We start from the raw sequence: 9,624 nt of genomic DNA on the forward strand, positions 1-9,624 counted from the left end.
AGCATCCGACTACTCAAGGTCAACCAAGGACTGCTCGGAGTCAGATGACCCAGAGTCACCCATCCAAAAGACAATTCCAAAAAGTTATTCACCCCCCAGGAGTTCCTCAAAGAGTCATTCAAAGGAGGAGGAAAGAGCATCAAGTGGGACAGATCGCACTCCTGGACAGGAAGGCATCCCACACAGCAAGTGGGAGAGAAAGACTAACCCTAGAAGAAAGGGTCGCACTGGTCAACACCGAAGGTCGGCGCAGGGACATCAGTCGACAAGCAGTGAAGACGAGTCCAAGGAAACATCTGGCCGGAGAACACATAAACCCCAAGTCAGAGGTGTTGGAACATCAAGCAAGTGGGAAGGAGAACCAGCAAGAAAAGATCCATGCTTTCATGGGCCCCGAAGCATCCATAGGCCCCGCGAAAACGACGAAACAGAGCGTAGATGGGTAACATCAGACGAGAAGGACGAAGAGGCGAAAGCTTGGGATCAAGCACAAGGAACAAGCACGGAATCTTCAAACAATCTCCCAAATGAGGCAGCATTGAAGATATTCCAACAAAGACACATGGAGAAGCCTTTCAAACACAATTCCGAAGGGGAAAGCAGCTCGTCACGGACCACCCGGTTCCGAAGACCACCTAGAAGGACAATCCCAAATGAACACTCACAGAGGGAACTGATGGAACACCCCCCTGATTCAGAAAGCACGTCGGCCCGATCTTTTGAGTCGGCAGAGTCATGGTCCCGACAACGACCACGTGCAACATTCTTAAAGAAACATTCCCAGAGGGAAGTGAGGGAAAATTCCTTTGATTCAGACAACATGTCGGTCCGATCGTTTGAGTCGGCCGAGTCATGGTCCCGACAACGACCACGTACAACATTCTTAAAGAAACATTCTCAGAGGGAAGTGAGGGAGAACTCCTCTGATTCGGACAGCATTTCGGTCCGATCCTTTGAGTCGACAGAGTCGTGGTCCCGACACTGGCCATGGCGCCAAGCACCTGAACACATCAGCAAACCAAGAGACACTCCTCACGTCGAGAGCCACGTGTCCCACACCAATGTCAATACACAATCGATCCCTCCACCAGACAACCTGTCGCATCGAGCACAGGTGCATCGTGACACCAGTACCACACCGTCACCCCGGGTAGGGGCAGCAAGGTTGACTCGAAGGCCCTGGTCCTGGTCCTATAAAGCGGAGGTCAGCAACGTGGCCAATAGCACCCAAATAAAAATGGACCAACCAGTCAATCCGCAAAAGAAGCCAGACACGGCGGGAGAACTAAGTCCTCATCGGAGGAGAACAAGACACACCAACATTCAGCCGACCCCAGGGTCTGCCTGTTCCAGGCGTGTGCAGGCGTGGGAGAAACAACCCGAGACAGCAAATCAATCTCCAAGTCATAAACTGACCTCCACCGTTCATACCTCACCGGCCGGCATCCCAGACTCGAAACAGGAAGACAGTATTGTTTGTGACCTGACGAAGCAAAAGGCAGTAAAGATAAAGGCGGTGAATGAATTACTGAACCAAGCCAAGACAGTCTCATCGGATAGCACCATACTGTCTGGCATACATGATCCTGAACTGGAGGACAGTGTTGCCTTCAACCGGACAAGACAAACGGAAGCAGAAGTGGATACGGGCGCTCGGAAGAGGACCAGAACACTATCCACCCATGAAAGAGATCGAGCACCTACACCACCAGTAGTTACACCACGGGAAAGAGACATGACGACTGCAGAATGTGAGAGCAGACAGTTCACACGCAACGTGATCAAGAATGCCCTGATTAAGACAACCGAAAAATTGACCAAAGTCAAGCCCACCTCGGATTCGACATTACTGAGGTTCGAAGAGCAGGCTGTTCGCCAACCTGCGTGGCGGATTGAAGAACTGCGAACACTAAGGACATTAAGCTCATTTTGTTAAGAAAGGGGGAGATGTAGTATGGTGAGACGCAGTCTAGTGGTTGAGGGGTGGAGACAGAGGGAGGAGCAGGAACGGGAGGAGCCGGGGAAGAGGAACCACGGGGACAGTTAGAGTAGGGACGGGGACTCGTGTAATGGCACCAATAAAGAGCTCAAGGAAAATACCAGTCGTGTCCGTGTGTTAATGGTGGGGACACGACACCGTCTTCCACCCTTCACCGCTCTGTCCTTCCCGCCTCCTGTCCCTCCTGCCCGTCTTCCACCCTTCACCCCTCTGCCCTTCCCGCCTCCTGTCCCTCCTGCCCGTCTTCCACCCTTCATCCCTCTGTCCTTCCCGCCTCCTGTCCCTCCTGCCCGTCTTCCACCCTTCATCCCTCTGTCCTTCCCGCCTCCTGTCCCTCCTGCCCGTCTTCCACCCTTCATCCCTCTGTCCTTCCCGCCTCCTGCCCGTCTTCCACCCTTCATCCCTCTGTCCTTCCCGCCTCCTGTCCCTCCTGCCCGTCTTCCACCCTTCACCCCTCTGCCCTTCCCGCCTCCTTTCCCTCCTGCCCGTCTTCCACCCTTCACCCCTCTGCCCTTCCCGCCTCCTGCCAGCCAAGCCCTTCACCCCGCTGCCCTGGCCCTCTCTCGCCTCCTGCTGTGCATCCTGATGGGATATGTGTGTGTGTGTGTGTGTGGGGGGGGGTGTGGCTGCAGAGCTTGGCCTCTCTGGGTCTCCCTGTCACTCTGGCTGCAGACCCTTGCCTCTCTGGGTCTCCCTGTCACTCTGGCTACAGGGTTTCTCCATGGCTTCTATAGGGGGTTTCTAGTGCGTTGTTTCTCTGGTGCGCCTGATTTCCGCAGTGAAAGGTTTCTGTGGGTTTCTCTGTGGCTTCTGTATACATGGTTTGTAGTGCGTGGTTTCTCTGGGCGCCTGATTTCCGCAGTGAAAGGTTTCTGTGGGTTTCTCTGTGGCTTCTGTATACATGATTTGTAGTGCGCGGTTTCTCTGGGCACCTGATTTCCGCAATGAAAGGTTTCTGTGGGTCCGTGGGTTTGTCCATGGCTTCTATAGGGGGTTTCTAGTGCGTGGTTTCTCTGGGTGTCGGATTTCCGCAGTGAAGGTTTCTGTGGGTTTCTCTGTGGCTTCTGTATACATGGTTTGTAGTGCATGATTTCTCTGGGCGCCTGATTTCCGCAGTGAAAGGTTTCTGTGGGTTTCTCCGTGGCTTCTGCATACATGGTTTGTAGTGCATGGTTTCTCTGGGCGCCTGATTTCCGCAGTGAAAGGTTTCTGTCGGTTTCTCTGTGGCTTCTGTATACATGGTTTGTAGTGCATGGTTTCTCTGGGCGCCTGATTTCCGCAGTGAAAATTTTCTGTGGGTTTCTCCGTGGCTTCGGTATACATGGTTTGTAGCGCGTGGTTTCTCTGGGTGTCGGATTTCCGCAGTGAAGGTTTCTGTGGGTTTCTCTGTGGCTTCTGTATACATGGTTTGTAGTGCATGATTTCTCTGGGCGCCTGATTTCCGCAGTGAAAGGTTTCTGTGGGTTTCTCCGTGGCTTCTGCATACATGGTTTGTAGTGCATGGTTTCTCTGGGCGCCTGATTTCCGCAGTGAAAGGTTTCTGTCGGTTTCTCTGTGGCTTCTGTATACATGGTTTGTAGTGCATGGTTTCTCTGGGCGCCTGATTTCCGCAGTGAAAATTTTCTGTGGGTTTCTCCGTGGCTTCGGTATACATGGTTTGTAGCGCGTGGTTTCTCTGGGCACCTGATTTCCGCAGTGAAAGGTTTCTGTGGGTCCGTGGGTTTCTCTATGGCATCTATTGGGGGTTTCTAGTGTGTGGTTTCTCTGGGCGCCTGATTTTGCAGTGAAAGGTTTCTGTGGGTCCGTAGGTTTCTCCATGGCTTCTATAGGGGGTTTCTAGTGCGTGGTTTCTCTGGGCGCCTGATTTCCGCAGTGAAAGGTTTCTGTGGGATTCTCTGTGGCTTCTGTATACAAGTTTCTAGTGCGTGGTTTCTCTGGGCGCCTGATTTCCGCAGTGAAAGGATTGGGTGGTTTGTGGGTTTCTCCGTGGCTTCTATATATATGGTTTCTAGTGCATGGTTTCTCTGGGCCCCTGATTTCCACAGTGAAAGGTTTCTGTGGGTTTCTCTGTGGCTTCTGTATACATGGTTTGTAGTGAGTGGTTTCTCTGGGCACCTGATTTCCAGAGTGAAAGGTTTCTGTGGGTCCGTGGGTTTCTCCGTGGCTTCTATAGGGGGTTTCTAGTGCGTGGTTTCTCTGGGCACCTGATTTCCGCAGTGAAAGGTTTCTGTGGGCCTGTGGGTTTCTCCATGGCTTCTATAGGGGGTTTCTAGTGCATGGTTTCTCTGGGCTCCTGATTTTTGCAGTGAAAGGTTTCTGTGGGTTTCTCCGTGGCTTCTGTATACATGGTTTGTAGTGCGTGGTTTCTCTGGGCACCTGATTTCCGGAGTGAAAGGTTTCTGTGGGTCCGTGGGTTTCTCCGTGGCTTCTATAGGGGGTTTCTAGTGTGTGGTTTCTCTGGGCACCTGATTTCCGCAGTGAAAGGTTTCTGTGGGTCCGTGGGTTTCTCCATGGCTTCTATAGGGGGTTTCTAGTGCATGGTTTCTCTGGGCGCCTGATTTCCGCAGTGAAAGGTTTCTGTGGGTTTCTCCGTGGATTCTGTATACATTGTTTGTAGTGCGTGGTTTCTCTGGGCACCTGATTTCCGGAGTGAAAGGTTTCTGTGGGTCCGTGGGTTTCTCCATGGCTTCTATAGGGGGTTTCTAGTGCATGGTTTCTCTGGGCTCCTGATTTCTGCAGTGAAAGGTTTCTGTGGATTTCTCCGTGGCTTCTGTATACATGGTTTGTAGTGCGTGGTTTCTCTGGGCACCTGATTTCCGGAGTGAAAGGTTTCTGTGGGTCCGTGGGTTTCTCCATGGCTTCTATAGGGGGTTTCTAATGTGTGGTTTCTCTGGGCACCTGATTTCCGCAATGAAAGGTTTCTGTGGGTCCGTGGGTTTCTCCATGGCTTCGATAGGGGGTTTCTAGTGCATGGTTTCTCTGGGTGCCTGATTTCCGCAGTGAAAGGTTTCTGTGGGTTTCTCCGTGGCTTCTGTATACATGGTTTGTAGTGCGTGGTTTCTCTGGGCACCTGATTTCCGGAGTGAAAGGTTTCTGTGGGTCCGTGGGTTTCTCCATGGCTTCTATAGGGGGTTTCTAGTGCGTGGTTTCTCTGGGCGACTGATTTCCGCAGTGAAAGGTTTCTGTGGGATTCTCTGTGGCTTCTGTATACAAGTTTCTAGTGCGTGGTTTCTCTGGGCGCCTGATTTCCGCAGTGAAAGGATTGGGTGGTTTGTGGGTTTCTCCGTGGCTTCTATATATATGGTTTCTAGTGCATGGTTTCTCTGGGCACCTGATTTCCGCAGTGAAAGGTTTCTGTGGGTTTCTCCGTGGCTTCTGTATACATGGTTTGTAGTGCGTGGTTTCTCTGGGCACCTGATTTCCGGAGTGAAAGGTTTCTGTGGGTCCGTGGGTTTCTCTGTGGCTTCTATAGGGGGTTTCTAGTGCGTGGTTTCTCTGGGCACCTGATTTCCGCAGTGAAAGGTTTCTGTGGGCCCGTGGGTTTCTCCATGGCTTCTATAGGGGGTTTCTAGTGCATGGTTTCTCCGGGCTCCTGATTTCTGCAGTGAAAGGTTTCTGTGGGTTTCTCTGTGGCTTCTGTATACATGGTTTGTAGTGCGTGGTTTCTCTGGGCACCTGATTTCCGGAGTGAAAGGTTTCTGTGGGTCCGTGGGTTTCTCCGTGGCTTCTATAGGGGGTTTCTAGTGTGTGGTTTCTCTGGGCACCTGATTTCCGCAGTGAAAGGTTTCTGTGGGTCCGTGGGTTTCTCCATGGCTTCTATAGGGGGTTTCTAGTGCATGGTTTCTCTGGGCGCCTGATTTCCGCAGTGAAAGGTTTCTGTGGGTTTCTCCGCGGCTTCTGTATACCTGGTTTGTAGTGCGTGGTTTCTCTGGGCACCTGATTTCCGGAGTGAAAGGTTTCTGTGGGTCTGTGGGTTTCTCCATGGCTTCTATAGGGGGTTTCTAGTGCGTGGTTTCTCTGGGCGCCTGATTTCCGCAGTGAAAGGTTTCTGTGGGATTCTCTGTGGCTTCTGTATACAAGTTTCTAGTGTGTGGTTTCTCTGGGCACCTAATTTCCGCAGTGAAAGGTTTCTGTGGGTCCGTGGGTTTCTCCGTGGCTTTTATATATATGGTTTCTAGTGCATGGTTTCTCTGGGCACCTGATTTCCACATTGAAAGGTTTCTGTGGGTTTCTCTGTGGCTTCTGTATACATGGTTTGTAGTGCGTGGTTTCTCTGGGCGCCTGATTTCCACAGTAAAAAGGTTTCTGTGGGTCTGTGGGTTTCTCCATGGCTTCTATAGGGGGTTTCTGGTGCGTGGTTTCTCTGGGCACCTGATGTCCGCAGTGAAAGGTTTCTGTGGGGTTCTCCATGATTTCTGTATACATGGTTTGTAGTGCGTGGTTTCTCTGGGTGCCTGATTTCCGCAGTGAAAGGTTTGGGTGGTTCGTGGGTTTCTCTGTGGCTTCTATAGGGGGTTTCTGGTGCATGGTTTCTCTGGGTGCCTGATTTCCGCAGTGAAAGGTTTCTGTGGGTCTGTGGGTTTCCCTGTGGCTTCTATAGGGGGTTACTGGTGCGTGGTTTCTCTGGGCACCTGATTTCCGCAGTGAAAATTTTCTGTGGGTTTCTCTGTGGCTTCTGTATACATGGTTTGTAGTGCGTGGTTTCTCTGGGCGCCTGATTTCAGCAATGAAAGGTTTCTGTGGGTCCATGGGTTTGTCAATGGCTTCTATAGGGGGTTTCTAGTGCGTGGTTTCTCTGGGTGCCGGATTTCCGCAGTGAAGGTTTCTGTGGGTTTCTCTGTGGCTTCTGTATACATGGTTTGTAGTGCATGGTTTCTCTGGGCGCCTGATTTCCGCAGTGAAAGGTTTCTGTGGGTTTCTCTGTGGCTTCTGTATACATGGTTTGTAGTGCATGGTTTCTCTGGGCGCCTGATTTCCGCAGTGAAAGGTTTCTGTGGGTTTCTCTGTGGCTTCTGTATACATGGTTTGTAGTGCATGGTTTCTCCGGGCGCCTGATTTCCGCAGTGAAAATTTTCGGTGGGTTTCTCCGTGGCTTCGGTATACATGGTTTGTAGCGCGTGGTTTCTCTGGGCACCTGATTTCCGCAGTGAAAGGTTTCTGTGGGTCCGTGGGTTTCTCCGTGGCTTCTTTAGGGGGTTTCTAGTGCGTGGTTTCTCTGGGCACCTGATTTCCGCAGTGAAAGGTTTCTGTGGGTCCGTGGGTTTCTCCATGGCTTCTATAGGGGTTTTCTTTTTTTTTTTTTTCGTTTTAATAGTATTTATTATTGTTCAATTTGCTTTTATTGTGATAATAATCCGAATATATGACATACATTGGATAAGCAGATGCTAAACACTTATTGTTACAAAAACCCAGGTGTGTGTATATTGATTTATGGAGTCCAGCTCCCCATTTAAACCCCACAAGATATCTCTAGCAACAGTGTTTTCCTTTTCTATACAGAGGCCAAACCTAGGATTGTGCTTCTGGGGCCTCAGGAAATCTACATGAGAGTACCCCAAAAAGGGGAGATACACAACAGAACATCCACCTGCAAATACAAACAACTTCCTAAGCATACTAGTAGGAAATGCTTACTTGGCATTGCAAAAGGTGTGGATTTACCAGCAGAGGACAATGCTAGGCGTCCCTCAGATGTGCCACAGTGTGAAGTGTACGCTAGGTGTCCCTCAGATGTGCAACAGTGTGAAGTGTACGCTAGGTGTCCCTCAGATGTGCCACAGTGTGAAGTGTACACTAGGTGTCCCTCAGATGTGCCACAGTGTGAAGTGTACGCTAGGTGTCCCTCAGATGTGCCACAGTGTGAAGTGTACGCTAGGTGTCCCTCAGATGTGCCACAGTGTGAAGTGTACACTAGGTGTCCCTCAGATGTGCCACAGTGTGAAGTGTACGCTAGGTGTCCCTCAGATGTGCCACAGTGTGAAGTGTACACTAGGTGTTAAACTGGTGTGCCACAGTGTGAAGTGTATGCTAGGTGTCCCTCAGATGTGCCACAGTGTGTGTGTGTGTGTGTGGGTTTCTCCGTGGCTTCTATATACATGGTTTGTAGTGCGTGGTTTCTCTGGGCACCTGATTTCCGGAGTGAAAGGTTTCTGTGGGTCCGTCGGTTTCTCCGTGGCTTCTATAGGGGGTTTCTAGTGTGTGGTTTCTCTGGGCACCTGATTTCTGCAGTGAAAGGTTTCTGTGGGTCCGTGGGTTTCTCCATGGCTTCTATAGGGGTTTTCTAGTGCATGGTTTCTCTGGGTGCCTGATTTTCGCAGTAAAAGGTTTCTGTGGGTTTCTCCGTGGCTTCTATATACATGGTTTGTAGTGCGTGGTTTCTCTGGGCACCTGATTTCCGGAGTGAAAGGTTTCTGTGGGTCCGTGGGTTTCTCTGTGGCTTCTATAGGGGGTTTCTAGTGCATGGTTTCTCTGGGCACCTGATTTCCGTAGTGAAAGGTTTCTGTGGGTCCGTGGGCTTCTCCATGGCTTCTATAGGGGGTTTCTAGTGCATGGCTTCTCTGGGCGCCTGATTTCTGCAGTGAAAGGTTTCTGTGGGTTTCTCCGTTGGCTTCTGTATACATGGTTTGTAGTGCGTGGTTTCTCTGGGCACCTGATTTCCGGAGTGAAAGGTTTCTGTGGGTCCGTGGGCTTCTCCATGGCTTCTATAGGGGGTTTCTAGTGCATGGCTTCTCTGGGCGCCTGATTTCTGCAGTGAAAGGTTTCTGTGGGTTTCTCCGTTGGCTTCTGTATACATGGTTTGTAGTGCGTGGTTTCTCTGGGCACCTGATTTCCGGAGTGAAAGGTTTCTGTGGGTCCGTGGGTTTCTCCATGGCTTCTATAGGGGGGTTCTAGTGGGTGGTTTCTCTGGGCACCTGATTTCCGCAGTGAAAGGTTTCTGTGGGTCCGTGGGTTTCTCCATGGCTTCTATAGGGGGTTTCTAGTGCGTAGTTTCTCTGGGCGCCTGATTTCCGCAATGAAAGGTTTCCGTGGGTTTCTCTGTGGCTTCTGTATACATGGTTTGTAGTGCGTTGTTTCTCTGGGCGCCTGATTTGCGCAGTGAAAGGTTTCTGTGGGTTTCTCTGTGGCTTCTGTATACATGGTTTGTAGTGCGTTGTTTCTCTATGCGCCTGATTTCCGCAGTGAAAGGTTTGCGTGGGTTTCTCTGTGGCTTCTGTATACATGGTTTGTAGTGCGTTGTTTCTCTATGCGCCTGATTTCCGCAGTGAAAGGTTTGCGTGGGTTTCTCTGTGGCTTCTGTATACATGGTTTGTAGTGCGTCAGGGGCGGCTTTAGGCATGTGCAAGCTGTGCACCTGCACAGGGCCACCAAACCCCAGGGGCCACCACACCAATATATATCCTTAATATAATAATCCTCTGAGGATCAATACATATTTGCGTGGCGGCCCCTGGTAGGGATTTGGCAGCCTCCGGTCTGTTCCATTTCCAAACACCCTGAACCCCCACTTTTCACTGGCCTCCGCGCTCCGCCCCGCCCGGACCCCCTCTTCCGGGGCCCCATACCTACGCTCCCTGCCCAGGGCCACCTTGATCCTAGAGCCGCCCCTGAGTGCGTTGTTTCTC

Source organism: Lissotriton vulgaris, chromosome 2_1, assembly GCF_964263255.1.
Source record: "Lissotriton vulgaris chromosome 2_1, aLisVul1.2, whole genome shotgun sequence".
Lineage (NCBI taxonomy): Eukaryota > Metazoa > Chordata > Amphibia > Caudata > Salamandridae > Lissotriton > Lissotriton vulgaris.